Source organism: Camelus dromedarius, chromosome 23, assembly GCF_036321535.1.
Source record: "Camelus dromedarius isolate mCamDro1 chromosome 23, mCamDro1.pat, whole genome shotgun sequence".
NCBI lineage: Eukaryota > Metazoa > Chordata > Mammalia > Artiodactyla > Camelidae > Camelus > Camelus dromedarius.
In genome coordinates, this window is record NC_087458.1 from 11,198,179 (window position 1) to 11,225,712 (window position 27,534).

The following is a 27,534-nucleotide window of genomic DNA, read 5'->3' on the forward strand; positions in this document are numbered from 1 at the left end:
TATCTGTCAATCTGTTCCTGTTTTGCACAGAGGTTAACTTGTACTATTGTTTGGATTCCACATATATGTATTTTGGTCCTTCTGTCTGACTTATTATACGAGGTTCGGTGCTAGCTAGATCCATCCGTGTTACTGCAAATGACAAGCTCTCATGCTTTTTATGGCTGAGTAATATTCCATGAGATTGATTTTAATACATTGAAAATCTCTCTCTCTCTTATCTGTTTTTCTATCGATATCTATCGATCGATCTCTCTATCTTTCTATCTCTCTCTCTACCTATCTATATCTCAAATTTCCTTAAGCCAATCATCCACGGAATGACACCTGGGATTTTTTCCCCTGTCATGGCTATGGCCCACGGTGCTGCTATGAACATTGAGGTGTACGTATCTTTCCCAATTAGAGGTTTTGTCTTTTCCGCATACATACTCAGGATGGGGACGGCTGGATCATATGGTAACTCTCCATTGGTGCCTTCATTGTTGTTTTCATTGTCGTTGAAGTGTAGTTGATTTCTAAGACCGTATTAGTTTCAAGTACACAGCAAAGTGATTCGGTTTAGAATGTATACTGTATTTACAGATTATTTTCCATTATAGGGTATTCCAGGACATTGAAGTATCGTTCCCTGTGTTATTCAGCAAGTCCGTGTTGCTTCTCTATTTTGTACACAGTAGCGTGTATCTGTTAAACACATACTCCTAACTGATACCTCCAATTTTCCCTTTCCACATGCATACCCGTCACTTGGTTATCGATGTCTGCAGAGTGTTTTTCTATTTTGTACATAGACAAATGTCAATTATGTATTAGATTCCACCTGGAATTCGATATCATATAATATTTATCTTGCTCTATATCTGCCTTTCTTCACACAGTGTGATAGACTCTAGGTCCATTCATGTGGCTGCGAATGACAGTATTTCATCGTCCATTGGGGCTGAGTAATATGCGATGGTAGGTTTCTACAGCACATCTTCTTAAGTCCACCGTCCACTCATGGGCCCTTGGGTTCATTCTGGGTCTCGGCTATTGCAAATAGTGCTGCTAAGAAGTCCTTGAGGAGGGGGGCGGTGCATGTAACCTTTCGAAGTAGAGGTTTCATCTTTCCCACGTAGGTACCCAGCAGTGGGGTTGCTGGATCATATGGTAGCTCTCCTTTGGTGCCTTCATTGTTGTTGTCGTTGTCGTTGAAGTGTAGTTGATTTCCAGTCCTGTATTAGGTCGGGTGTACAGCACAGTCGTTCGGTTTGTATGTATATTGTATTTTCAGATTAGTTTCCTTCATAGGTTATTCCAAGACATTGCAGATCGTTCCCTGTTATTCCGCAAGTCCGTGTTGCTTCTCTATTTTATACACAGTAGCGTGTATCTGTTAATCCCACACTCCTAACTGATCCCTCCAGCCTTCCCTTTCCCCTCGCATAACCGTCAGTTGGTTTTCGATGTCTGTGGAGTGTGTTTCTGTTTTGTCCATAGATTCATGTCTATTATGTTTTAGATTCCACCCGGAAGTGATATTATATAATATTTATATTTCTCAGTCTGACTTACTTCACGTAATTTGATGGACTCTAGTTCCATCCATGTGGCCTCAAATGACAATATTCCATCCTCCTTTATGGCTGAGTGATATTCTACGGTATATTTATGCAACGCATCCTTTTAGATCCTTCGTCCACTCATGGGACTTTGGGTTCATCCCGGGTCTCAGCTATTGCAAATAGTGTTGCTAGGAACGTGGAGGAGGGGTGCGGTACTTGTATATTTTCGAAGCGGAGATTTCATCTTTCCCACATCTATACCCTGCAGTGGGGTTGCTGGATCATATGGTAACTCTCCTTTGAAGCCTCTTTACTTCTCGACCTCATCCTCACATGCCACTCTCCCCAACCACATCCCCTAAGCTCCACACGCCACCACACACCCCGCCACACACACACACACACACACACACACACACACACACACACACACACACAGACCTGAGACTTGGCGGATTGAAGGTGTTTCCTGATGAGAGGTTACCTTCGTTTCTGGGGCTGTAGAATGCCCCACTCAATTCAGACCTCGCCTAGACTCTGACTCCTATCCTTGTTTCTCTCCTTCCCTTGCCTGCTTCCTACACTGCTGCCCCAGCCCCAGCCCCCTGGTTAGCCTGACCACCTCAAAGCACAGCCCACCTGTCTCGCCCTCTCACCCACCGCCCCGCTGGGGTCCTCTCCCACCATCGTCCTCGTACCACAGCCCACTCACCCCCCCTGCTTGCTATCTGCCCTTCCTCGAAGACTCCAGGCTCGCTCCCCTCTACCCGCCACCAGCCCCTAGTTCCCCAGCCCCTCTCTCACACATCCGGTGCAGAAGACTCACTTCCGCCACTCCTGGCCTCCCACGGGCTCCTCAGACCCACTCCTACTCCATGGCCACCCTCTTCCCTACATCGGACCCACCCGCACACCGCACGCAATTGGGGGGCCAAGGGCAACCGCGGGCCCAAGCTTCGGCAGAGCCCCTGCCTGAGTGGCCAACTACTCTCCTAGCCAGTTCCCCGCAAGCCCCACTCCTCTCCTTCGCACCTGCGCTCCACCCAGTGCCCTGGACTCGTCCTGCCACCTCCCAACCCGAGGCTCAAGGCCGGCCCTTCTCTATGGGGTCGTCTGGCTCCGTTCCCTAAGCCTCGTGGTGTGGCCCCCAACCACAGCGACAAACACCTTCACCCCGTACTCTCGCCCACCCACACTCACCCCGAACACACCCACAAGGGCGTTGACGAAAGCGCCTGCGGTGATGGGATGCACCCATATGCCGACAGGGGCTCCCTTCCACAGGGGAACCGGCTTGGTCTAAATCCAGCGACTATACTGCTGCCGCCAAACGCTGCAGCTCATCGGCTGTCCACTCTGCCTCTGAAGGAAACAAGCTGTGAACCGCACACCAAACCCTTTGCTGACAGACGCGCCCAAGCCTGGCCTGAGAGGAGACCGAGGTCGGTGATTCACCATGGCCAGAATCCATAGGAGAAGGTGAAGACAGGCTGAAGAGAGGGATGGAGTCCATCCAATAATAGATAGTAACGTGGGAATGGGGAATATTAGAAGTCATAGCCAGGTGAGGGGTGCATGTGTGTGTGTGTGTGTGTGTGTGTGTGTGACTCTGGTGTGTGTGTATGTGTGTGTGTGTGTGTGCGCGCGCGTGTGCGTGTGTGTGTGTGTGTTTGCTGTTAGTGGAGGGGGAGGTATCGTCGGTAACGTTCTTGCCTCTCTGTGACAGGACTGAGAGTACCGGTAATGCAATCCGAATACCATGTTGGCTGGTAGTCCACCCTGCCACGCATCTGTCTCCACACCCTGCCACTTGCATAGCTAAAGTTTCCCGGGCGGCATCCGGTTTCTGCCTGCTTTCTCACCTCCACTGCCCTTTCGACCAACTACAAGCACGTGGCCAGGTTCCTTTTCACACCTCCGCCTCCCGGCAGCCTGTCTGCTCCCCTGCGCGGTTCAAGACCCCCGCGTCCTTGAAGGCCAACGACAGGCCCACGGGCTTCGAGGGCAGCCCAGGAGCTGGCACGCAGCAGGTAAGCCATCGGGACTGGTCGCTGGCTTGAAAGGAGACGTAAGGGACGGCCAGTCCCGGCAAGTGGCCCAACTTGGAGACGGAGGGCCCTCTCCCGCGCCTTCCGCTTTCCGTCGACGCGGCCACCAGTGATGCCGCCAACCACCACCACCGCCGCCGCCGCCACAACCTGCAGCGCCATCGCCAGCACCCTGTCCACCACGGCCACCAGCACCGTCACCAGCAGCACCAGCAGCACCAGCAGCACCACCAGCACAAGCAGCAGCACCACCGCCTGAGCTGGGAAGAGAGGGTGGCTTGTCAGCCGCGAGGATTGTGGTGGCGGAAGCAGTGCCGCTTGAGAGTCCAAGCACGCTCGTGGCCACGGCTGCGCCGGCCAGTCGTGTTTGGGGCTGGGGCAAGCGTCGGAGCAGGAGTCGTCGCCGAAGGCCTCGAGTGGGTGGGCGCGCGAGGCCGAAAGTTTTGGCGGGGCACGAGGGTGGAGGTTGCACGCCAGGGCCTGGGGCTGCAGGTGGAGGGTACCGGGTGGCTCTTGTCGGGGCGCTGAGGTCACGGGGCGGGGGAGAAGGAGCGGACGAGTTGGCTTGGCGCGTGGGCTAAAAGGGGGGTGGTGGTGGGGTGGGGGCGGAGTGTTTGTGGACGCGCTGGGGAGGTTGGTAGGCGGAGAGGAAGAAGAAATGCTTCCCTGACCGGGAATCGAACCCGGGCCGCGGCGGTGAGAGCGCCGAATCCTAACCACTAGACCACCAGGGAGCGTCGGGCTCCGCGTCGGGCCTGCCTCTGCTCGACCCAGCCACTGGGCGCTGCCTTGGCGCCAAGGCCCGGCCTTTCCACGTCCAGCCGCCCTCCGCCCCTGGCAAGCCACGTGCCCTAGCGTTCTTCCTGCTTGCTGGCACCCTCAAAACACTGCGCGCCTCCTTCCCGCACACGCGCGAGAAGCCGCAGGCCACCTAGCTCCCTCTTTTCTGCGCCCAGCTCCCAGCTCTCCCTCACGGGCCCCGGGCGGGAGGGCCGGCCGTGGAGCTCGGCAAAAGATGGGCCCGCTGCGTTGGCCGGGAATCGAACCCGGGTCAACTGCTTGGAAGGCAGCTATGCTCACCACTATACCACCAACGCTGCACAGCCCGGGCCGCCCCGACACGCCGGCCCCGGGCTCGCCGGAGCGCGGTCTCGCCGCCGCCGCCGCTGCCCCTGCGGCGGCCGGGCGCAGCCCGGCCCCGACGCCCCGTCCGCCAGCAGCTCTGCGCTGCGTCAGGCGCCACCGTCGGCCGCCCCGGGCGCCTCAAGCGCTCCAGCCCTACGCAGCTGCCCTCGCCCCCGGCCCGAACGCTTCTGGGGCGGGGGGCGGGGTGGGGGCGCGCTGTCGCTGCCTTGCTGCTGCCGGGCCCTCGGCTGCACGCCGCGGCCCGACCCCTCCGCGGGCACGCCACCTCTGGTTCCCCGCTCGCCAAAGCCCTTCTCCAACGGCTGTTGGGCGAGGCCACTCCCCGGCACCGAAAGGGGACGGGACTCATCCGCCCCACACCCGTCCCGGCAGCCGTGAAGCTGTGCAGGTGTGCGTCGCGTCGCAAGGAGCCCACTGCGGCAGCCACTGTGGGCGGGCCGCAATGTCGTCGGGCGCTTGTGGGGTCGAGAGGAGGCCCTCGCTCGGCCGTGGCGCCCGAGCGCCCGGCGAGGAGGACGGGCAAGGGGTTGCAGGGGTGGAGGGCTGGAGGCGGTCGAGGGTGGGCAGGCCCCGCTGGAGGGCGGAGGGACGAGAAGAAGGGCCGTTGGGGCCAGGCGGCTGGACAGAGAGCGGCGCCAGCCACCAAAAAGGGGCGTGTGGCCTCCCCGTCGGGGAATCGAACCCCGGTCTCCCGCGTGACAGGCGGGGATACTCACCACTATACTAACGAGGACGGCGGCGGCCACGCGGGCGCCCGACTGCTCTCCGGCTGCCTGCAGTCGCCTACCCCCTGCCCTCGGCCCTCTGCCCACCACGGGCGCCCGCCACGTGCCCGACCCGACCCGACCCGACCCGACACCACACCAAACGCGTCATGCAAGGAGGCAGCCCGGGACCCCGCCAGGGACACGGATCCGCGTGGCGCTGGAAACTCCCAGTGCGCGCTGCCTATAGCCCCCGACGCCAGGATCGCGCCGGGAGGAGGGGGCCCGAGGGGGCCGGAGAGCTCAAGCAAGGCTGTGAGGAGGAGGTGGGCGCTCGCCGTGCCACGTCCCGGGAGAAGAGGCGGAGGGGTGGGCGCGGCCGGCGGCAGAAGCTGGCCGGACGCGGCACACGGCTGGGTCCCGGGCCAGGGGTGGGCGAGGGGGCGGCGGCGGCGGAGCCGGGCGCGACGGCTGGCCTCGCTGCCCCGTTGGCCGGCGCGCGCCCGGTCCGTCGCGCAGCCGGACGGCCGCCCCCTGGCGCAGAGCACCGCGTCGGGCCAAGGGCATCGGTGTCCGCGTCGCGTCGGGTCCCAGCCAGCCGAGCGGCGACGCGCCCAGGCCCGCCGTCAGGATGGCCGAGCGGTCTAAGGCGCTGCGTTCAGGTCGCAGTCTCCCCTGGAGGCGTGGGTTCGAATCCCACTCCTGACAAGCCAGCCTTTTTTGGCCCGCCCAACAAATGCTGCACCCGGCCCGTCCCGGGCCTGGACAACACCCTACCGCCTCACACTCCGTTCCTGCCTCGCACTCTTGCCAGCTCCCCAGACTCCGGCCCCCTCGACGCGACACCCACACGACGCCTCTCACACGCAGGACCTCCTCAGCCACAGCTGCTCTTCCTGCCCAGTCCTGTGCGCCGGCCTCACGGAAACAGCCCAGGGGGAACCCTCTGGAAACTGCCGTTCAGGACACATGCCCTCCTCGCCTTCGCAGTGCAGGCCTTCGCGGCACTTCTTTCACCCACCTTGGCGCCACAGCGCATGTTCACGCGAGAAGCCGCTGCCCCGGCCGGACCCAGCCACACCCCGGCGCGCTCCCTCAGACGGCTGTCCACGAGCCAGCAGCCACTCGGCCAAAGTGCTCCTCCTCACGACCAACGCACCGGAGCGGGACCCTTCGGGAGAGCGGCCGGCAGGAGCGCAGAAGCCAGGCTCAGACAGCGCTGGTCATTGGCGCGGCGGCGGCGGCGGCGGCGGCGCTCCCAGGCGCCCATGTCCCACACTCGCTGTCTCCTCACAGCCCGAGCTCCCATCCCCTCTCCAGCCTGCTGCCCGCCAACGCCCGGCACGAGCGAGAAAGCCAGGCGCCAGAGGGACTTTGGGCCAGGGCCGGCGGTCGCTGTGAGGAGCGTCGGAGCTCAGCCGCACCTGCCACGCGTCGCCTGCCCTGACTGGAATTCGGGCGCAGGCCAGGCTGGGTCCGGTTCCTGGCTTCCTCCGGCGACACTGACAGTCTGGCGGCGGCCCTGGACGGCAGATTCGGAAGCGCAGGTTGGGCCGAGTCCGCCTCCGTCCCTGCGTCCCTCCTTCCCTCCGACCGCGCCGTGCCCTGGGGGTCCTCCCCGTTCCCCCGGAGCCTCTCCTTCAGGTCACTCACCGCCTCCTGCTCACATGGAGCGGATGTCCATGGGCGAGCAGCGAGCCACCAGTGTCTGGCGGTTGGCGGCGAGCGCCGCTGGGGCGGCGTCGGGCGGCGGCGGCCATCGGTGCATGGGTGGTTCAGTGGTAGAATTCTCGCCTGCCACGCGGGAGGCCCGGGTTCGATTCCCGGCCCATGCAGCGACCCAGTCCCCTTTTGGTCCCGCAGCCCACAGCGGAGCTAGGCTTCCCCTCTCCCACGCTCAAGGCACCTGTCCTACCACAGCATGCTCCCACCCGCAGCCCACCGCCGCACCTTCCCTCTCCTGTCCTGCCCACGCCGGCGCCCCCTACCCTCCGTGGGACGAAAACCCCAACCCCGAGAGCCAAGCCTCCGTGACCTGACGCCTTGCGGGCTCAGCCACTCTCGCGCCCACACACCTTCCTTGTCCCTTTTCTCTTTCTTACCCTGATCCCGCTGGGGTCACACGGTGCACTGGAAGGAATACCCTACACTGGCACCCGCTCGCCCCACCTCTTCACGTTTCACCGCGCTTCCCCGCTCTCTGCCTCACTCTCCCCACACTCGGAAAGTTACACAGTGTTTGCTCAACCAGGAACCGAAAAGCTGCCGCCCCTGGGAGGGCTACATTGCACTCCCCAGGAGTGTCCCCAAAGCGTTATCCTGCACGAGGAATTCCAAAGAGGAATTCCACAATATCAGGGCAGAGTGCACTCTATGTTCACTTTACGTCCCTCAGCCGAAATATTTTTCGAACACCCGCCCGCTCCCCCACCACTAAAACCACCATCACCACCAACACCCCAACAACAAACACCACCCCCTCCCCTGAAGCCCTCCTCCCACCACTGGCACCCCACCTAGCGACACCACCCCCCAGCACCATCAAATCCTACTTTGTCAAGGGTACTGCCCTTGCGTGTGTCCGTTTGGCCTCATTTTTAATTTTTATATTTTTGAATTTTCATTTTAATAGAAGTATAGTTGATTTACATTATTGTGTTATTTTCAGGGGTACAGTAAACTGATTATCTTTTCTATACATGTGTATATATACGCATATAGATCGTTACTTTCCGTTACAGGTAATTACGAGACGTTGAATATAATTCTCGGTGCTGTGCCATAAATCCTGTTATTCGTACCCGCTAATACCAGCTCCTAATTGATCCCTCGCGTACACGTTCCCCTTGGGTAACAGTAAGGCTGTTCTCTCTATCTGTCAATCTGTTCCTGTTTTGCACAGAGGTTAACTTGTACTATTGTTTGGATTCCACATATATGTATTTTGGTCCTTCTGTCTGACTTATTATACGAGGTTCGGTGCTAGCTAGATCCATCCGTGTTACTGCAAATGACAAGCTCTCATGCTTTTTATGGCTGAGTAATATTCCATGAGATTGATTTTAATACATTGAAAATCTCTCTCTCTCTTATCTGTTTTTCTATCGATATCTATCGATCGATCTCTCTATCTTTCTATCTCTCTCTCTACCTATCTATATCTCAAATTTCCTTAAGCCAATCATCCACGGAATGACACCTGGGATTTTTTCCCCTGTCATGGCTATGGCCCACGGTGCTGCTATGAACATTGAGGTGTACGTATCTTTCCCAATTAGAGGTTTTGTCTTTTCCGCATACATACTCAGGATGGGGACGGCTGGATCATATGGTAACTCTCCATTGGTGCCTTCATTGTTGTTTTCATTGTCGTTGAAGTGTAGTTGATTTCTAAGACCGTATTAGTTTCAAGTACACAGCAAAGTGATTCGGTTTAGAATGTATACTGTATTTACAGATTATTTTCCATTATAGGGTATTCCAGGACATTGAAGTATCGTTCCCTGTGTTATTCAGCAAGTCCGTGTTGCTTCTCTATTTTGTACACAGTAGCGTGTATCTGTTAAACACATACTCCTAACTGATACCTCCAATTTTCCCTTTCCACATGCATACCCGTCACTTGGTTATCGATGTCTGCAGAGTGTTTTTCTATTTTGTACATAGACAAATGTCAATTATGTATTAGATTCCACCTGGAATTCGATATCATATAATATTTATCTTGCTCTATATCTGCCTTTCTTCACACAGTGTGATAGACTCTAGGTCCATTCATGTGGCTGCGAATGACAGTATTTCATCGTCCATTGGGGCTGAGTAATATGCGATGGTAGGTTTCTACAGCACATCTTCTTAAGTCCACCGTCCACTCATGGGCCCTTGGGTTCATTCTGGGTCTCGGCTATTGCAAATAGTGCTGCTAAGAAGTCCTTGAGGAGGGGGGCGGTGCATGTAACCTTTCGAAGTAGAGGTTTCATCTTTCCCACGTAGGTACCCAGCAGTGGGGTTGCTGGATCATATGGTAGCTCTCCTTTGGTGCCTTCATTGTTGTTGTCGTTGTCGTTGAAGTGTAGTTGATTTCCAGTCCTGTATTAGGTCGGGTGTACAGCACAGTCGTTCGGTTTGTATGTATATTGTATTTTCAGATTAGTTTCCTTCATAGGTTATTCCAAGACATTGCAGATCGTTCCCTGTTATTCCGCAAGTCCGTGTTGCTTCTCTATTTTATACACAGTAGCGTGTATCTGTTAATCCCACACTCCTAACTGATCCCTCCAGCCTTCCCTTTCCCCTCGCATAACCGTCAGTTGGTTTTCGATGTCTGTGGAGTGTGTTTCTGTTTTGTCCATAGATTCATGTCTATTATGTTTTAGATTCCACCCGGAAGTGATATTATATAATATTTATATTTCTCAGTCTGACTTACTTCACGTAATTTGATGGACTCTAGTTCCATCCATGTGGCCTCAAATGACAATATTCCATCCTCCTTTATGGCTGAGTGATATTCTACGGTATATTTATGCAACGCATCCTTTTAGATCCTTCGTCCACTCATGGGACTTTGGGTTCATCCCGGGTCTCAGCTATTGCAAATAGTGTTGCTAGGAACGTGGAGGAGGGGTGCGGTACTTGTATATTTTCGAAGCGGAGATTTCATCTTTCCCACATCTATACCCTGCAGTGGGGTTGCTGGATCATATGGTAACTCTCCTTTGAAGCCTCTTTACTTCTCGACCTCATCCTCACATGCCACTCTCCCCAACCACATCCCCTAAGCTCCACACGCCACCACACACCCCGCCACACACACACACACACACACACACACACACACACACACACACACACAGACCTGAGACTTGGCGGATTGAAGGTGTTTCCTGATGAGAGGTTACCTTCGTTTCTGGGGCTGTAGAATGCCCCACTCAATTCAGACCTCGCCTAGACTCTGACTCCTATCCTTGTTTCTCTCCTTCCCTTGCCTGCTTCCTACACTGCTGCCCCAGCCCCAGCCCCCTGGTTAGCCTGACCACCTCAAAGCACAGCCCACCTGTCTCGCCCTCTCACCCACCGCCCCGCTGGGGTCCTCTCCCACCATCGTCCTCGTACCACAGCCCACTCACCCCCCCTGCTTGCTACCTGCCCTTCCTCGAAGACTCCAGGCTCGCTCCCCTCTACCCGCCACCAGCCCCTCTCTCACACATCCGGTGCAGAAGACTCACTTCCGCCACTCCTGGCCTCCCACGGGCTCCTCAGACCCACTCCTACTCCATGGCCACCCTCTTCCCTACATCGGACCCACCCGCACACCGCACGCAATTGGGGGGCCAAGGGCAACCGCGGGCCCAAGCTTCGGCAGAGCCCCTGCCTGAGTGGCCAACTACTCTCCTAGCCAGTTCCCCGCAAGCCCCACTCCTCTCCTTCGCACCTGCGCTCCACCCAGTGCCCTGGACTCGTCCTGCCACCTCCCAACCCGAGGCTCAAGGCCGGCCCTTCTCTATGGGGTCGTCTGGCTCCGTTCCCTAAGCCTCGTGGTGTGGCCCCCAACCACGGCGACAAACACCTTCACCCCGTACTCTCGCCCACCCACACTCACCCCGAACACACCCACAAGGGCGTTGACAAAAGCGCCTGCGGTGATGGGATGCACCCATATGCCGACAGGGGCTCCCTTCCACAGGGGAACCGGCTTGGTCTAAATCCAGCGACTATACTGCTGCCGCCAAACGCTGCAGCTCATCGGCTGTCCACTCTGCCTCTGAAGGAAACAAGCTGTGAACCGCACACCAAACCCTTTGCTGACAGACGCGCCCAAGCCTGGCCTGAGAGGAGACCGAGGTCGGTGATTCACCATGGCCAGAATCCATAGGAGAAGGTGAAGACAGGCTGAAGAGAGGGATGGAGTCCATCCAATAATAGATAGTAACGTGGGAATGGGGAATATTAGAAGTCATAGCCAGGTGAGGGGTGCATGTGTGTGTGTGTGTGTGTGTGTGTGTGTGACTCTGGTGTGTGTGTATGTGTGTGTGTGTGTGTGCGCGCGCGTGTGCGTGTGTGTGTGTGTGTTTGCTGTTAGTGGAGGGGGAGGTATCGTCGGTAACGTTCTTGCCTCTCTGTGACAGGACTGAGAGTACCGGTAATGCAATCCGAATACCATGTTGGCTGGTAGTCCACCCTGCCACGCATCTGTCTCCACACCCTGCCACTTGCATAGCTAAAGTTTCCCGGGCGGCATCCGGTTTCTGCCTGCTTTCTCACCTCCACTGCCCTTTCGACCAACTACAAGCACGTGGCCAGGTTCCTTTTCACACCTCCGCCTCCCGGCAGCCTGTCTGCTCCCCTGCGCGGTTCAAGACCCCCGCGTCCTTGAAGGCCAACGACAGGCCCACGGGCTTCGAGGGCAGCCCAGGAGCTGGCACGCAGCAGGTAAGCCATCGGGACTGGTCGCTGGCTTGAAAGGAGACGTAAGGGACGGCCAGTCCCGGCAAGTGGCCCAACTTGGAGACGGAGGGCCCTCTCCCGCGCCTTCCGCTTTCCGTCGACGCGGCCACCAGTGATGCCGCCAACCACCACCACCGCCGCCGCCGCCACAACCTGCAGCGCCATCGCCAGCACCCTGTCCACCACGGCCACCAGCACCGTCACCAGCAGCACCAGCAGCACCAGCAGCACCACCAGCACAAGCAGCAGCACCACCGCCTGAGCTGGGAAGAGAGGGTGGCTTGTCAGCCGCGAGGATTGTGGTGGCGGAAGCAGTGCCGCTTGAGAGTCCAAGCACGCTCGTGGCCACGGCTGCGCCGGCCAGTCGTGTTTGGGGCTGGGGCAAGCGTCGGAGCAGGAGTCGTCGCCGAAGGCCTCGAGTGGGTGGGCGCGCGAGGCCGAAAGTTTTGGCGGGGCACGAGGGTGGAGGTTGCACGCCAGGGCCTGGGGCTGCAGGTGGAGGGTACCGGGTGGCTCTTGTCGGGGCGCTGAGGTCACGGGGCGGGGGAGAAGGAGCGGACGAGTTGGCTTGGCGCGTGGGCTAAAAGGGGGGTGGTGGTGGGGTGGGGGCGGAGTGTTTGTGGACGCGCTGGGGAGGTTGGTAGGCGGAGAGGAAGAAGAAATGCTTCCCTGACCGGGAATCGAACCCGGGCCGCGGCGGTGAGAGCGCCGAATCCTAACCACTAGACCACCAGGGAGCGTCGGGCTCCGCGTCGGGCCTGCCTCTGCTCGACCCAGCCACTGGGCGCTGCCTTGGCGCCAAGGCCCGGCCTTTCCACGTCCAGCCGCCCTCCGCCCCTGGCAAGCCACGTGCCCTAGCGTTCTTCCTGCTTGCTGGCACCCTCAAAACACTGCGCGCCTCCTTCCCGCACACGCGCGAGAAGCCGCAGGCCACCTAGCTCCCTCTTTTCTGCGCCCAGCTCCCAGCTCTCCCTCACGGGCCCCGGGCGGGAGGGCCGGCCGTGGAGCTCGGCAAAAGATGGGCCCGCTGCGTTGGCCGGGAATCGAACCCGGGTCAACTGCTTGGAAGGCAGCTATGCTCACCACTATACCACCAACGCTGCACAGCCCGGGCCGCCCCGACACGCCGGCCCCGGGCTCGCCGGAGCGCGGTCTCGCCGCCGCCGCCGCTGCCCCTGCGGCGGCCGGGCGCAGCCCGGCCCCGACGCCCCGTCCGCCAGCAGCTCTGCGCTGCGTCAGGCGCCACCGTCGGCCGCCCCGGGCGCCTCAAGCGCTCCAGCCCTACGCAGCTGCCCTCGCCCCCGGCCCGAACGCTTCTGGGGCGGGGGGCGGGGTGGGGGCGCGCTGTCGCTGCCTTGCTGCTGCCGGGCCCTCGGCTGCACGCCGCGGCCCGACCCCTCCGCGGGCACGCCACCTCTGGTTCCCCGCTCGCCAAAGCCCTTCTCCAACGGCTGTTGGGCGAGGCCACTCCCCGGCACCGAAAGGGGACGGGACTCATCCGCCCCACACCCGTCCCGGCAGCCGTGAAGCTGTGCAGGTGTGCGTCGCGTCGCAAGGAGCCCACTGCGGCAGCCACTGTGGGCGGGCCGCAATGTCGTCGGGCGCTTGTGGGGTCGAGAGGAGGCCCTCGCTCGGCCGTGGCGCCCGAGCGCCCGGCGAGGAGGACGGGCAAGGGGTTGCAGGGGTGGAGGGCTGGAGGCGGTCGAGGGTGGGCAGGCCCCGCTGGAGGGCGGAGGGACGAGAAGAAGGGCCGTTGGGGCCAGGCGGCTGGACAGAGAGCGGCGCCAGCCACCAAAAAGGGGCGTGTGGCCTCCCCGTCGGGGAATCGAACCCCGGTCTCCCGCGTGACAGGCGGGGATACTCACCACTATACTAACGAGGACGGCGGCGGCCACGCGGGCGCCCGACTGCTCTCCGGCTGCCTGCAGTCGCCTACCCCCTGCCCTCGGCCCTCTGCCCACCACGGGCGCCCGCCACGTGCCCGACCCGACCCGACCCGACCCGACACCACACCAAACGCGTCATGCAAGGAGGCAGCCCGGGACCCCGCCAGGGACACGGATCCGCGTGGCGCTGGAAACTCCCAGTGCGCGCTGCCTATAGCCCCCGACGCCAGGATCGCGCCGGGAGGAGGGGGCCCGAGGGGGCCGGAGAGCTCAAGCAAGGCTGTGAGGAGGAGGTGGGCGCTCGCCGTGCCACGTCCCGGGAGAAGAGGCGGAGGGGTGGGCGCGGCCGGCGGCAGAAGCTGGCCGGACGCGGCACACGGCTGGGTCCCGGGCCAGGGGTGGGCGAGGGGGCGGCGGCGGCGGAGCCGGGCGCGACGGCTGGCCTCGCTGCCCCGTTGGCCGGCGCGCGCCCGGTCCGTCGCGCAGCCGGACGGCCGCCCCCTGGCGCAGAGCACCGCGTCGGGCCAAGGGCATCGGTGTCCGCGTCGCGTCGGGTCCCAGCCAGCCGAGCGGCGACGCGCCCAGGCCCGCCGTCAGGATGGCCGAGCGGTCTAAGGCGCTGCGTTCAGGTCGCAGTCTCCCCTGGAGGCGTGGGTTCGAATCCCACTCCTGACAAGCCAGCCTTTTTTGGCCCGCCCAACAAATGCTGCACCCGGCCCGTCCCGGGCCTGGACAACACCCTACCGCCTCACACTCCGTTCCTGCCTCGCACTCTTGCCAGCTCCCCAGACTCCGGCCCCCTCGACGCGACACCCACACGACGCCTCTCACACGCAGGACCTCCTCAGCCACAGCTGCTCTTCCTGCCCAGTCCTGTGCGCCGGCCTCACGGAAACAGCCCAGGGGGAACCCTCTGGAAACTGCCGTTCAGGACACACGCCCTCCTCGCCTTCGCAGTGCAGGCCTTCGCGGCACTTCTTTCACCCACCTTGGCGCCACAGCGCATGTTCACGCGAGAAGCCGCTGCCCCGGCCGGACCCAGCCACACCCCGGCGCGCTCCCTCAGACGGCTGTCCACGAGCCAGCAGCCACTCGGCCAAAGTGCTCCTCCTCACGACCAACGCACCGGAGCGGGACCCTTCGGGAGAGCGGCCGGCAGGAGCGCAGAAGCCAGGCTCAGACAGCGCTGGTCATTGGCGCGGCGGCGGCGGCGGCGGCGGCGCTCCCAGGCGCCCATGTCCCACACTCGCTGTCTCCTCACAGCCCGAGCTCCCATCCCCTCTCCAGCCTGCTGCCCGCCAACGCCCGGCACGAGCGAGAAAGCCAGGCGCCAGAGGGACTTTGGGCCAGGGCCGGCGGTCGCTGTGAGGAGCGTCGGAGCTCAGCCGCACCTGCCACGCGTCGCCTGCCCTGACTGGAATTCGGGCGCAGGCCAGGCTGGGTCCGGTTCCTGGCTTCCTCCGGCGACACTGACAGTCTGGCGGCGGCCCTGGACGGCAGATTCGGAAGCGCAGGTTGGGCCGAGTCCGCCTCCGTCCCTGCGTCCCTCCTTCCCTCCGACCGCGCCGTGCCCTGGGGGTCCTCCCCGTTCCCCCGGAGCCTCTCCTTCAGGTCACTCACCGCCTCCTGCTCACATGGAGCGGATGTCCATGGGCGAGCAGCGAGCCACCAGTGTCTGGCGGTTGGCGGCGAGCGCCGCTGGGGCGGCGTCGGGCGGCGGCGGCCATCGGTGCATGGGTGGTTCAGTGGTAGAATTCTCGCCTGCCACGCGGGAGGCCCGGGTTCGATTCCCGGCCCATGCAGCGACCCAGTCCCCTTTTGGTCCCGCAGCCCACAGCGGAGCTAGGCTTCCCCTCTCCCACGCTCAAGGCACCTGTCCTACCACAGCATGCTCCCACCCGCAGCCCACCGCCGCACCTTCCCTCTCCTGTCCTGCCCACGCCGGCGCCCCCTACCCTCCGTGGGACGAAAACCCCAACCCCGAGAGCCAAGCCTCCGTGACCTGACGCCTTGCGGGCTCAGCCACTCTCGCGCCCACACACCTTCCTTGTCCCTTTTCTCTTTCTTACCCTGATCCCGCTGGGGTCACACGGTGCACTGGAAGGAATACCCTACACTGGCACCCGCTCGCCCCACCTCTTCACGTTTCACCGCGCTTCCCCGCTCTCTGCCTCACTCTCCCCACACTCGGAAAGTTACACAGTGTTTGCTCAACCAGGAACCGAAAAGCTGCCGCCCCTGGGAGGGCTACATTGCACTCCCCAGGAGTGTCCCCAAAGCGTTATCCTGCACGAGGAATTCCAAAGAGGAATTCCACAATATCAGGGCAGAGTGCACTCTATGTTCACTTTACGTCCCTCAGCCGAAATATTTTTCGAACACCCGCCCGCTCCCCCACCACTAAAACCACCATCACCACCAACACCCCAACAACAAACACCACCCCCTCCCCTGAAGCCCTCCTCCCACCACTGGCACCCCACCTAGCGACACCACCCCCCAGCACCATCAAATCCTACTTTGTCAAGGGTACTGCCCTTGCGTGTGTCCGTTTGGCCTCATTTTTAATTTTTATATTTTTGAATTTTCATTTTAATAGAAGTATAGTTGATTTACATTATTGTGTTATTTTCAGGGGTACAGTAAACTGATTATCTTTTCTATACATGTGTATATATACGCATATAGATCGTTACTTTCCGTTACAGGTAATTACGAGACGTTGAATATAATTCTCGGTGCTGTGCCATAAATCCTGTTATTCGTACCCGCTAATACCAGCTCCTAATTGATCCCTCGCGTACACGTTCCCCTTGGGTAACAGTAAGGCTGTTCTCTCTATCTGTCAATCTGTTCCTGTTTTGCACAGAGGTTAACTTGTACTATTGTTTGGATTCCACATATATGTATTTTGGTCCTTCTGTCTGACTTATTATACGAGGTTCGGTGCTAGCTAGATCCATCCGTGTTACTGCAAATGACAAGCTCTCATGCTTTTTATGGCTGAGTAATATTCCATGAGATTGATTTTAATACATTGAAAATCTCTCTCTCTCTTATCTGTTTTTCTATCGATATCTATCGATCGATCTCTCTATCTTTCTATCTCTCTCTCTACCTATCTATATCTCAAATTTCCTTAAGCCAATCATCCACGGAATGACACCTGGGATTTTTTCCCCTGTCATGGCTATGGCCCACGGTGCTGCTATGAACATTGAGGTGTACGTATCTTTCCCAATTAGAGGTTTTGTCTTTTCCGCATACATACTCAGGATGGGGACGGCTGGATCATATGGTAACTCTCCATTGGTGCCTTCATTGTTGTTTTCATTGTCGTTGAAGTGTAGTTGATTTCTAAGACCGTATTAGTTTCAAGTACACAGCAAAGTGATTCGGTTTAGAATGTATACTGTATTTACAGATTATTTTCCATTATAGGGTATTCCAGGACATTGAAGTATCGTTCCCTGTGTTATTCAGCAAGTCCGTGTTGCTTCTCTATTTTGTACACAGTAGCGTGTATCTGTTAAACACATACTCCTAACTGATACCTCCAATTTTCCCTTTCCACATGCATACCCGTCACTTGGTTATCGATGTCTGCAGAGTGTTTTTCTATTTTGTACATAGACAAATGTCAATTATGTATTAGATTCCACCTGGAATTCGATATCATATAATATTTATCTTGCTCTATATCTGCCTTTCTTCACACAGTGTGATAGACTCTAGGTCCATTCATGTGGCTGCGAATGACAGTATTTCATCGTCCATTGGGGCTGAGTAATATGCGATGGTAGGTTTCTACAGCACATCTTCTTAAGTCCACCGTCCACTCATGGGCCCTTGGGTTCATTCTGGGTCTCGGCTATTGCAAATAGTGCTGCTAAGAAGTCCTTGAGGAGGGGGGCGGTGCATGTAACCTTTCGAAGTAGAGGTTTCATCTTTCCCACGTAGGTACCCAGCAGTGGGGTTGCTGGATCATATGGTAGCTCTCCTTTGGTGCCTTCATTGTTGTTGTCGTTGTCGTTGAAGTGTAGTTGATTTCCAGTCCTGTATTAGGTCGGGTGTACAGCACAGTCGTTCGGTTTGTATGTATATTGTATTTTCAGATTAGTTTCCTTCATAGGTTATTCCAAGACATTGCAGATCGTTCCCTGTTATTCCGCAAGTCCGTGTTGCTTCTCTATTTTATACACAGTAGCGTGTATCTGTTAATCCCACACTCCTAACTGATCCCTCCAGCCTTCCCTTTCCCCTCGCATAACCGTCAGTTGGTTTTCGATGTCTGTGGAGTGTGTTTCTGTTTTGTCCATAGATTCATGTCTATTATGTTTTAGATTCCACCCGGAAGTGATATTATATAATATTTATATTTCTCAGTCTGACTTACTTCACGTAATTTGATGGACTCTAGTTCCATCCATGTGGCCTCAAATGACAATATTCCATCCTCCTTTATGGCTGAGTGATATTCTACGGTATATTTATGCAACGCATCCTTTTAGATCCTTCGTCCACTCATGGGACTTTGGGTTCATCCCGGGTCTCAGCTATTGCAAATAGTGTTGCTAGGAACGTGGAGGAGGGGTGCGGTACTTGTATATTTTCGAAGCGGAGATTTCATCTTTCCCACATCTATACCCTGCAGTGGGGTTGCTGGATCATATGGTAACTCTCCTTTGAAGCCTCTTTACTTCTCGACCTCATCCTCACATGCCACTCTCCCCAACCACATCCCCTAAGCTCCACACGCCACCACACACCCCGCCACACACACACACACACACACACACACACACACACACACACACACACACACACACAGACCTGAGACTTGGCGGATTGAAGGTGTTTCCTGATGAGAGGTTACCTTCGTTTCTGGGGCTGTAGAATGCCCCACTCAATTCAGACCTCGCCTAGACTCTGACTCCTATCCTTGTTTCTCTCCTTCCCTTGCCTGCTTCCTACACTGCTGCCCCAGCCCCAGCCCCCTGGTTAGCCTGACCACCTCAAAGCACAGCCCACCTGTCTCGCCCTCTCACCCACCGCCCCGCTGGGGTCCTCTCCCACCATCGTCCTCGTACCACAGCCCACTCACCCCCCCTGCTTGCTATCTGCCCTTCCTCGAAGACTCCAGGCTCGCTCCCCTCTACCCGCCACCAGCCCCTAGTTCCCCAGCCCCTCTCTCACACATCCGGTGCAGAAGACTCACTTCCGCCACTCCTGGCCTCCCACGGGCTCCTCAGACCCACTCCTACTCCATGGCCACCCTCTTCCCTACATCGGACCCACCCGCACACCGCACGCAATTGGGGGGCCAAGGGCAACCGCGGGCCCAAGCTTCGGCAGAGCCCCTGCCTGAGTGGCCAACTACTCTCCTAGCCAGTTCCCCGCAAGCCCCACTCCTCTCCTTCGCACCTGCGCTCCACCCAGTGCCCTGGACTCGTCCTGCCACCTCCCAACCCGAGGCTCAAGGCCGGCCCTTCTCTATGGGGTCGTCTGGCTCCGTTCCCTAAGCCTCGTGGTGTGGCCCCCAACCACGGCGACAAACACCTTCACCCCGTACTCTCGCCCACCCACACTCACCCCGAACACACCCACAAGGGCGTTGACAAAAGCGCCTGCGGTGATGGGATGCACCCATATGCCGACAGGGGCTCCCTTCCACAGGGGAACCGGCTTGGTCTAAATCCAGCGACTATACTGCTGCCGCCAAACGCTGCAGCTCATCGGCTGTCCACTCTGCCTCTGAAGGAAACAAGCTGTGAACCGCACACCAAACCCTTTGCTGACAGACGCGCCCAAGCCTGGCCTGAGAGGAGACCGAGGTCGGTGATTCACCATGGCCAGAATCCATAGGAGAAGGTGAAGACAGGCTGAAGAGAGGGATGGAGTCCATCCAATAATAGATAGTAACGTGGGAATGGGGAATATTAGAAGTCATAGCCAGGTGAGGGGTGCATGTGTGTGTGTGTGTGTGTGTGTGTGTGTGACTCTGGTGTGTGTGTATGTGTGTGTGTGTGTGTGTGCGCGCGCGTGTGCGTGTGTGTGTGTGTGTGTGTGTTTGCTGTTAGTGGAGGGGGAGGTATCGTCGGTAACGTTCTTGCCTCTCTGTGACAGGACTGAGAGTACCGGTAATGCAATCCGAATACCATGTTGGCTGGTAGTCCACCCTGCCACGCATCTGTCTCCACACCCTGCCACTTGCATAGCTAAAGTTTCCCGGGCGGCATCCGGTTTCTGCCTGCTTTCTCACCTCCACTGCCCTTTCGACCAACTACAAGCACGTGGCCAGGTTCCTTTTCACACCTCCGCCTCCCGGCAGCCTGTCTGCTCCCCTGCGCGGTTCAAGACCCCCGCGTCCTTGAAGGCCAACGACAGGCCCACGGGCTTCGAGGGCAGCCCAGGAGCTGGCACGCAGCAGGTAAGCCATCGGGACTGGTCGCTGGCTTGAAAGGAGACGTAAGGGACGGCCAGTCCCGGCAAGTGGCCCAACTTGGAGACGGAGGGCCCTCTCCCGCGCCTTCCGCTTTCCGTCGACGCGGCCACCAGTGATGCCGCCAACCACCACCACCGCCGCCGCCGCCACAACCTGCAGCGCCATCGCCAGCACCCTGTCCACCACGGCCACCAGCACCGTCACCAGCAGCACCAGCAGCACCAGCAGCACCACCAGCACAAGCAGCAGCACCACCGCCTGAGCTGGGAAGAGAGGGTGGCTTGTCAGCCGCGAGGATTGTGGTGGCGGAAGCAGTGCCGCTTGAGAGTCCAAGCACGCTCGTGGCCACGGCTGCGCCGGCCAGTCGTGTTTGGGGCTGGGGCAAGCGTCGGAGCAGGAGTCGTCGCCGAAGGCCTCGAGTGGGTGGGCGCGCGAGGCCGAAAGTTTTGGCGGGGCACGAGGGTGGAGGTTGCACGCCAGGGCCTGGGGCTGCAGGTGGAGGGTACCGGGTGGCTCTTGTCGGGGCGCTGAGGTCACGGGGCGGGGGAGAAGGAGCGGACGAGTTGGCTTGGCGCGTGGGCTAAAAGGGGGGTGGTGGTGGGGTGGGGGCGGAGTGTTTGTGGACGCGCTGGGGAGGTTGGTAGGCGGAGAGGAAGAAGAAATGCTTCCCTGACCGGGAATCGAACCCGGGCCGCGGCGGTGAGAGCGCCGAATCCTAACCACTAGACCACCAGGGAGCGTCGGGCTCCGCGTCGGGCCTGCCTCTGCTCGACCCAGCCACTGGGCGCTGCCTTGGCGCCAAGGCCCGGCCTTTCCACGTCCAGCCGCCCTCCGCCCCTGGCAAGCCACGTGCCCTAGCGTTCTTCCTGCTTGCTGGCACCCTCAAAACACTGCGCGCCTCCTTCCCGCACACGCGCGAGAAGCCGCAGGCCACCTAGCTCCCTCTTTTCTGCGCCCAGCTCCCAGCTCTCCCTCACGGGCCCCGGGCGGGAGGGCCGGCCGTGGAGCTCGGCAAAAGATGGGCCCGCTGCGTTGGCCGGGAATCGAACCCGGGTCAACTGCTTGGAAGGCAGCTATGCTCACCACTATACCACCAACGCTGCACAGCCCGGGCCGCCCCGACACGCCGGCCCCGGGCTCGCCGGAGCGCGGTCTCGCCGCCGCCGCCGCTGCCCCTGCGGCGGCCGGGCGCAGCCCGGCCCCGACGCCCCGTCCGCCAGCAGCTCTGCGCTGCGTCAGGCGCCACCGTCGGCCGCCCCGGGCGCCTCAAGCGCTCCAGCCCTACGCAGCTGCCCTCGCCCCCGGCCCGAACGCTTCTGGGGCGGGGGGCGGGGTGGGGGCGCGCTGTCGCTGCCTTGCTGCTGCCGGGCCCTCGGCTGCACGCCGCGGCCCGACCCCTCCGCGGGCACGCCACCTCTGGTTCCCCGCTCGCCAAAGCCCTTCTCCAACGGCTGTTGGGCGAGGCCACTCCCCGGCACCGAAAGGGGACGGGACTCATCCGCCCCACACCCGTCCCGGCAGCCGTGAAGCTGTGCAGGTGTGCGTCGCGTCGCAAGGAGCCCACTGCGGCAGCCACTGTGGGCGGGCCGCAATGTCGTCGGGCGCTTGTGGGGTCGAGAGGAGGCCCTCGCTCGGCCGTGGCGCCCGAGCGCCCGGCGAGGAGGACGGGCAAGGGGTTGCAGGGGTGGAGGGCTGGAGGCGGTCGAGGGTGGGCAGGCCCCGCTGGAGGGCGGAGGGACGAGAAGAAGGGCCGTTGGGGCCAGGCGGCTGGACAGAGAGCGGCGCCAGCCACCAAAAAGGGGCGTGTGGCCTCCCCGTCGGGGAATCGAACCCCGGTCTCCCGCGTGACAGGCGGGGATACTCACCACTATACTAACGAGGACGGCGGCGGCCACGCGGGCGCCCGACTGCTCTCCGGCTGCCTGCAGTCGCCTACCCCCTGCCCTCGGCCCTCTGCCCACCACGGGCGCCCGCCACGTGCCCGACCCGACCCGACCCGACCCGACACCACACCAAACGCGTCATGCAAGGAGGCAGCCCGGGACCCCGCCAGGGACACGGATCCGCGTGGCGCTGGAAACTCCCAGTGCGCGCTGCCTATAGCCCCCGACGCCAGGATCGCGCCGGGAGGAGGGGGCCCGAGGGGGCCGGAGAGCTCAAGCAAGGCTGTGAGGAGGAGGTGGGCGCTCGCCGTGCCACGTCCCGGGAGAAGAGGCGGAGGGGTGGGCGCGGCCGGCGGCAGAAGCTGGCCGGACGCGGCACACGGCTGGGTCCCGGGCCAGGGGTGGGCGAGGGGGCGGCGGCGGCGGAGCCGGGCGCGACGGCTGGCCTCGCTGCCCCGTTGGCCGGCGCGCGCCCGGTCCGTCGCGCAGCCGGACGGCCGCCCCCTGGCGCAGAGCACCGCGTCGGGCCAAGGGCATCGGTGTCCGCGTCGCGTCGGGTCCCAGCCAGCCGAGCGGCGACGCGCCCAGGCCCGCCGTCAGGATGGCCGAGCGGTCTAAGGCGCTGCGTTCAGGTCGCAGTCTCCCCTGGAGGCGTGGGTTCGAATCCCACTCCTGACAAGCCAGCCTTTTTTGGCCCGCCCAACAAATGCTGCACCCGGCCCGTCCCGGGCCTGGACAACACCCTACCGCCTCACACTCCGTTCCTGCCTCGCACTCTTGCCAGCTCCCCAGACTCCGGCCCCCTCGACGCGACACCCACACGACGCCTCTCACACGCAGGACCTCCTCAGCCACAGCTGCTCTTCCTGCCCAGTCCTGTGCGCCGGCCTCACGGAAACAGCCCAGGGGGAACCCTCTGGAAACTGCCGTTCAGGACACACGCCCTCCTCGCCTTCGCAGTGCAGGCCTTCGCGGCACTTCTTTCACCCACCTTGGCGCCACAGCGCATGTTCACGCGAGAAGCCGCTGCCCCGGCCGGACCCAGCCACACCCCGGCGCGCTCCCTCAGACGGCTGTCCACGAGCCAGCAGCCACTCGGCCAAAGTGCTCCTCCTCACGACCAACGCACCGGAGCGGGACCCTTCGGGAGAGCGGCCGGCAGGAGCGCAGAAGCCAGGCTCAGACAGCGCTGGTCATTGGCGCGGCGGCGGCGGCGGCGGCGGCGCTCCCAGGCGCCCATGTCCCACACTCGCTGTCTCCTCACAGCCCGAGCTCCCATCCCCTCTCCAGCCTGCTGCCCGCCAACGCCCGGCACGAGCGAGAAAGCCAGGCGCCAGAGGGACTTTGGGCCAGGGCCGGCGGTCGCTGTGAGGAGCGTCGGAGCTCAGCCGCACCTGCCACGCGTCGCCTGCCCTGACTGGAATTCGGGCGCAGGCCAGGCTGGGTCCGGTTCCTGGCTTCCTCCGGCGACACTGACAGTCTGGCGGCGGCCCTGGACGGCAGATTCGGAAGCGCAGGTTGGGCCGAGTCCGCCTCCGTCCCTGCGTCCCTCCTTCCCTCCGACCGCGCCGTGCCCTGGGGGTCCTCCCCGTTCCCCCGGAGCCTCTCCTTCAGGTCACTCACCGCCTCCTGCTCACATGGAGCGGATGTCCATGGGCGAGCAGCGAGCCACCAGTGTCTGGCGGTTGGCGGCGAGCGCCGCTGGGGCGGCGTCGGGCGGCGGCGGCCATCGGTGCATGGGTGGTTCAGTGGTAGAATTCTCGCCTGCCACGCGGGAGGCCCGGGTTCGATTCCCGGCCCATGCAGCGACCCAGTCCCCTTTTGGTCCCGCAGCCCACAGCGGAGCTAGGCTTCCCCTCTCCCACGCTCAAGGCACCTGTCCTACCACAGCATGCTCCCACCCGCAGCCCACCGCCGCACCTTCCCTCTCCTGTCCTGCCCACGCCGGCGCCCCCTACCCTCCGTGGGACGAAAACCCCAACCCCGAGAGCCAAGCCTCCGTGACCTGACGCCTTGCGGGCTCAGCCACTCTCGCGCCCACACACCTTCCTTGTCCCTTTTCTCTTTCTTACCCTGATCCCGCTGGGGTCACACGGTGCACTGGAAGGAATACCCTACACTGGCACCCGCTCGCCCCACCTCTTCACGTTTCACCGCGCTTCCCCGCTCTCTGCCTCACTCTCCCCACACTCGGAAAGTTACACAGTGTTTGCTCAACCAGGAACCGAAAAGCTGCCGCCCCTGGGAGGGCTACATTGCACTCCCCAGGAGTGTCCCCAAAGCGTTATCCTGCACGAGGAATTCCAAAGAGGAATTCCACAATATCAGGGCAGAGTGCACTCTATGTTCACTTTACGTCCCTCAGCCGAAATATTTTTCGAACACCCGCCCGCTCCCCCACCACTAAAACCACCATCACCACCAACACCCCAACAACAAACACCACCCCCTCCCCTGAAGCCCTCCTCCCACCACTGGCACCCCACCTAGCGACACCACCCCCCAGCACCATCAAATCCTACTTTGTCAAGGGTACTGCCCTTGCGTGTGTCCGTTTGGCCTCATTTTTAATTTTTATATTTTTGAATTTTCATTTTAATAGAAGTATAGTTGATTTACATTATTGTGTTATTTTCAGGGGTACAGTAAACTGATTATCTTTTCTATACATGTGTATATATACGCATATAGATCGTTACTTTCCGTTACAGGTAATTACGAGACGTTGAATATAATTCTCGGTGCTGTGCCATAAATCCTGTTATTCGTACCCGCTAATACCAGCTCCTAATTGATCCCTCGCGTACACGTTCCCCTTGGGTAACAGTAAGGCTGTTCTCTCTATCTGTCAATCTGTTCCTGTTTTGCACAGAGGTTAACTTGTACTATTGTTTGGATTCCACATATATGTATTTTGGTCCTTCTGTCTGACTTATTATACGAGGTTCGGTGCTAGCTAGATCCATCCGTGTTACTGCAAATGACAAGCTCTCATGCTTTTTATGGCTGAGTAATATTCCATGAGATTGATTTTAATACATTGAAAATCTCTCTCTCTCTTATCTGTTTTTCTATCGATATCTATCGATCGATCTCTCTATCTTTCTATCTCTCTCTCTACCTATCTATATCTCAAATTTCCTTAAGCCAATCATCCACGGAATGACACCTGGGATTTTTTCCCCTGTCATGGCTATGGCCCACGGTGCTGCTATGAACATTGAGGTGTACGTATCTTTCCCAATTAGAGGTTTTGTCTTTTCCGCATACATACTCAGGATGGGGACGGCTGGATCATATGGTAACTCTCCATTGGTGCCTTCATTGTTGTTTTCATTGTCGTTGAAGTGTAGTTGATTTCTAAGACCGTATTAGTTTCAAGTACACAGCAAAGTGATTCGGTTTAGAATGTATACTGTATTTACAGATTATTTTCCATTATAGGGTATTCCAGGACATTGAAGTATCGTTCCCTGTGTTATTCAGCAAGTCCGTGTTGCTTCTCTATTTTGTACACAGTAGCGTGTATCTGTTAAACACATACTCCTAACTGATACCTCCAATTTTCCCTTTCCACATGCATACCCGTCACTTGGTTATCGATGTCTGCAGAGTGTTTTTCTATTTTGTACATAGACAAATGTCAATTATGTATTAGATTCCACCTGGAATTCGATATCATATAATATTTATCTTGCTCTATATCTGCCTTTCTTCACACAGTGTGATAGACTCTAGGTCCATTCATGTGGCTGCGAATGACAGTATTTCATCGTCCATTGGGGCTGAGTAATATGCGATGGTAGGTTTCTACAGCACATCTTCTTAAGTCCACCGTCCACTCATGGGCCCTTGGGTTCATTCTGGGTCTCGGCTATTGCAAATAGTGCTGCTAAGAAGTCCTTGAGGAGGGGGGCGGTGCATGTAACCTTTCGAAGTAGAGGTTTCATCTTTCCCACGTAGGTACCCAGCAGTGGGGTTGCTGGATCATATGGTAGCTCTCCTTTGGTGCCTTCATTGTTGTTGTCGTTGTCGTTGAAGTGTAGTTGATTTCCAGTCCTGTATTAGGTCGGGTGTACAGCACAGTCGTTCGGTTTGTATGTATATTGTATTTTCAGATTAGTTTCCTTCATAGGTTATTCCAAGACATTGCAGATCGTTCCCTGTTATTCCGCAAGTCCGTGTTGCTTCTCTATTTTATACACAGTAGCGTGTATCTGTTAATCCCACACTCCTAACTGATCCCTCCAGCCTTCCCTTTCCCCTCGCATAACCGTCAGTTGGTTTTCGATGTCTGTGGAGTGTGTTTCTGTTTTGTCCATAGATTCATGTCTATTATGTTTTAGATTCCACCCGGAAGTGATATTATATAATATTTATATTTCTCAGTCTGACTTACTTCACGTAATTTGATGGACTCTAGTTCCATCCATGTGGCCTCAAATGACAATATTCCATCCTCCTTTATGGCTGAGTGATATTCTACGGTATATTTATGCAACGCATCCTTTTAGATCCTTCGTCCACTCATGGGACTTTGGGTTCATCCCGGGTCTCAGCTATTGCAAATAGTGTTGCTAGGAACGTGGAGGAGGGGTGCGGTACTTGTATATTTTCGAAGCGGAGATTTCATCTTTCCCACATCTATACCCTGCAGTGGGGTTGCTGGATCATATGGTAACTCTCCTTTGAAGCCTCTTTACTTCTCGACCTCATCCTCACATGCCACTCTCCCCAACCACATCCCCTAAGCTCCACACGCCACCACACACCCCGCCACACACACACACACACACACACACACACACACACACACACACACACACACAGACCTGAGACTTGGCGGATTGAAGGTGTTTCCTGATGAGAGGTTACCTTCGTTTCTGGGGCTGTAGAATGCCCCACTCAATTCAGACCTCGCCTAGACTCTGACTCCTATCCTTGTTTCTCTCCTTCCCTTGCCTGCTTCCTACACTGCTGCCCCAGCCCCAGCCCCCTGGTTAGCCTGACCACCTCAAAGCACAGCCCACCTGTCTCGCCCTCTCACCCACCGCCCCGCTGGGGTCCTCTCCCACCATCGTCCTCGTACCACAGCCCACTCACCCCCCCTGCTTGCTATCTGCCCTTCCTCGAAGACTCCAGGCTCGCTCCCCTCTACCCGCCACCAGCCCCTAGTTCCCCAGCCCCTCTCTCACACATCCGGTGCAGAAGACTCACTTCCGCCACTCCTGGCCTCCCACGGGCTCCTCAGACCCACTCCTACTCCATGGCCACCCTCTTCCCTACATCGGACCCACCCGCACACCGCACGCAATTGGGGGGCCAAGGGCAACCGCGGGCCCAAGCTTCGGCAGAGCCCCTGCCTGAGTGGCCAACTACTCTCCTAGCCAGTTCCCCGCAAGCCCCACTCCTCTCCTTCGCACCTGCG

The 27,534-nt window shown here is 59.1% G+C and overlaps 15 non-coding genes across 15 annotated transcripts; 6 read left to right on the top strand and 9 right to left on the bottom strand.

Annotated features, from left to right (window-relative positions):
* Positions 1 to 4,257: 4,257 nt before the first annotated feature.
* Positions 4,258 to 4,329, bottom strand: TRNAE-CUC (transfer RNA glutamic acid (anticodon CUC)). Its single transcript has one exon. It is a non-coding gene; the product is annotated as a tRNA-Glu (tRNA).
* A 291-nt stretch (positions 4,330 to 4,620) lies between these two features.
* On the bottom strand, positions 4,621 to 4,692 carry TRNAG-UCC (transfer RNA glycine (anticodon UCC)). Its single transcript has one exon. It is a non-coding gene; the product is annotated as a tRNA-Gly (tRNA).
* A 710-nt stretch (positions 4,693 to 5,402) lies between these two features.
* TRNAD-GUC (transfer RNA aspartic acid (anticodon GUC)) lies at positions 5,403 to 5,474 on the bottom strand. The gene has a single exon. It is a non-coding gene; the product is annotated as a tRNA-Asp (tRNA).
* Positions 5,475 to 6,070: 596 nt separating this feature from the next.
* On the top strand, positions 6,071 to 6,153 carry TRNAL-CAG (transfer RNA leucine (anticodon CAG)). The gene has a single exon. It is a non-coding gene; the product is annotated as a tRNA-Leu (tRNA).
* A 1,056-nt stretch (positions 6,154 to 7,209) lies between these two features.
* TRNAG-GCC (transfer RNA glycine (anticodon GCC)) lies at positions 7,210 to 7,280 on the top strand. Its single transcript has one exon. It is a non-coding gene; the product is annotated as a tRNA-Gly (tRNA).
* A 5,277-nt stretch (positions 7,281 to 12,557) lies between these two features.
* TRNAE-CUC (transfer RNA glutamic acid (anticodon CUC)) lies at positions 12,558 to 12,629 on the bottom strand. Its single transcript has one exon. It is a non-coding gene; the product is annotated as a tRNA-Glu (tRNA).
* Positions 12,630 to 12,920: 291 nt separating this feature from the next.
* On the bottom strand, positions 12,921 to 12,992 carry TRNAG-UCC (transfer RNA glycine (anticodon UCC)). Its single transcript has one exon. It is a non-coding gene; the product is annotated as a tRNA-Gly (tRNA).
* Positions 12,993 to 13,702: 710 nt separating this feature from the next.
* Positions 13,703 to 13,774, bottom strand: TRNAD-GUC (transfer RNA aspartic acid (anticodon GUC)). Its single transcript has one exon. It is a non-coding gene; the product is annotated as a tRNA-Asp (tRNA).
* Positions 13,775 to 14,370: 596 nt separating this feature from the next.
* TRNAL-CAG (transfer RNA leucine (anticodon CAG)) lies at positions 14,371 to 14,453 on the top strand. Its single transcript has one exon. It is a non-coding gene; the product is annotated as a tRNA-Leu (tRNA).
* Positions 14,454 to 15,509: 1,056 nt separating this feature from the next.
* On the top strand, positions 15,510 to 15,580 carry TRNAG-GCC (transfer RNA glycine (anticodon GCC)). Its single transcript has one exon. It is a non-coding gene; the product is annotated as a tRNA-Gly (tRNA).
* Positions 15,581 to 20,888: 5,308 nt separating this feature from the next.
* Positions 20,889 to 20,960, bottom strand: TRNAE-CUC (transfer RNA glutamic acid (anticodon CUC)). The gene has a single exon. It is a non-coding gene; the product is annotated as a tRNA-Glu (tRNA).
* Positions 20,961 to 21,251: 291 nt separating this feature from the next.
* On the bottom strand, positions 21,252 to 21,323 carry TRNAG-UCC (transfer RNA glycine (anticodon UCC)). The gene has a single exon. It is a non-coding gene; the product is annotated as a tRNA-Gly (tRNA).
* A 710-nt stretch (positions 21,324 to 22,033) lies between these two features.
* TRNAD-GUC (transfer RNA aspartic acid (anticodon GUC)) lies at positions 22,034 to 22,105 on the bottom strand. The gene has a single exon. It is a non-coding gene; the product is annotated as a tRNA-Asp (tRNA).
* A 596-nt stretch (positions 22,106 to 22,701) lies between these two features.
* TRNAL-CAG (transfer RNA leucine (anticodon CAG)) lies at positions 22,702 to 22,784 on the top strand. Its single transcript has one exon. It is a non-coding gene; the product is annotated as a tRNA-Leu (tRNA).
* Positions 22,785 to 23,840: 1,056 nt separating this feature from the next.
* On the top strand, positions 23,841 to 23,911 carry TRNAG-GCC (transfer RNA glycine (anticodon GCC)). The gene has a single exon. It is a non-coding gene; the product is annotated as a tRNA-Gly (tRNA).
* Positions 23,912 to 27,534: the final 3,623 nt, after the last annotated feature.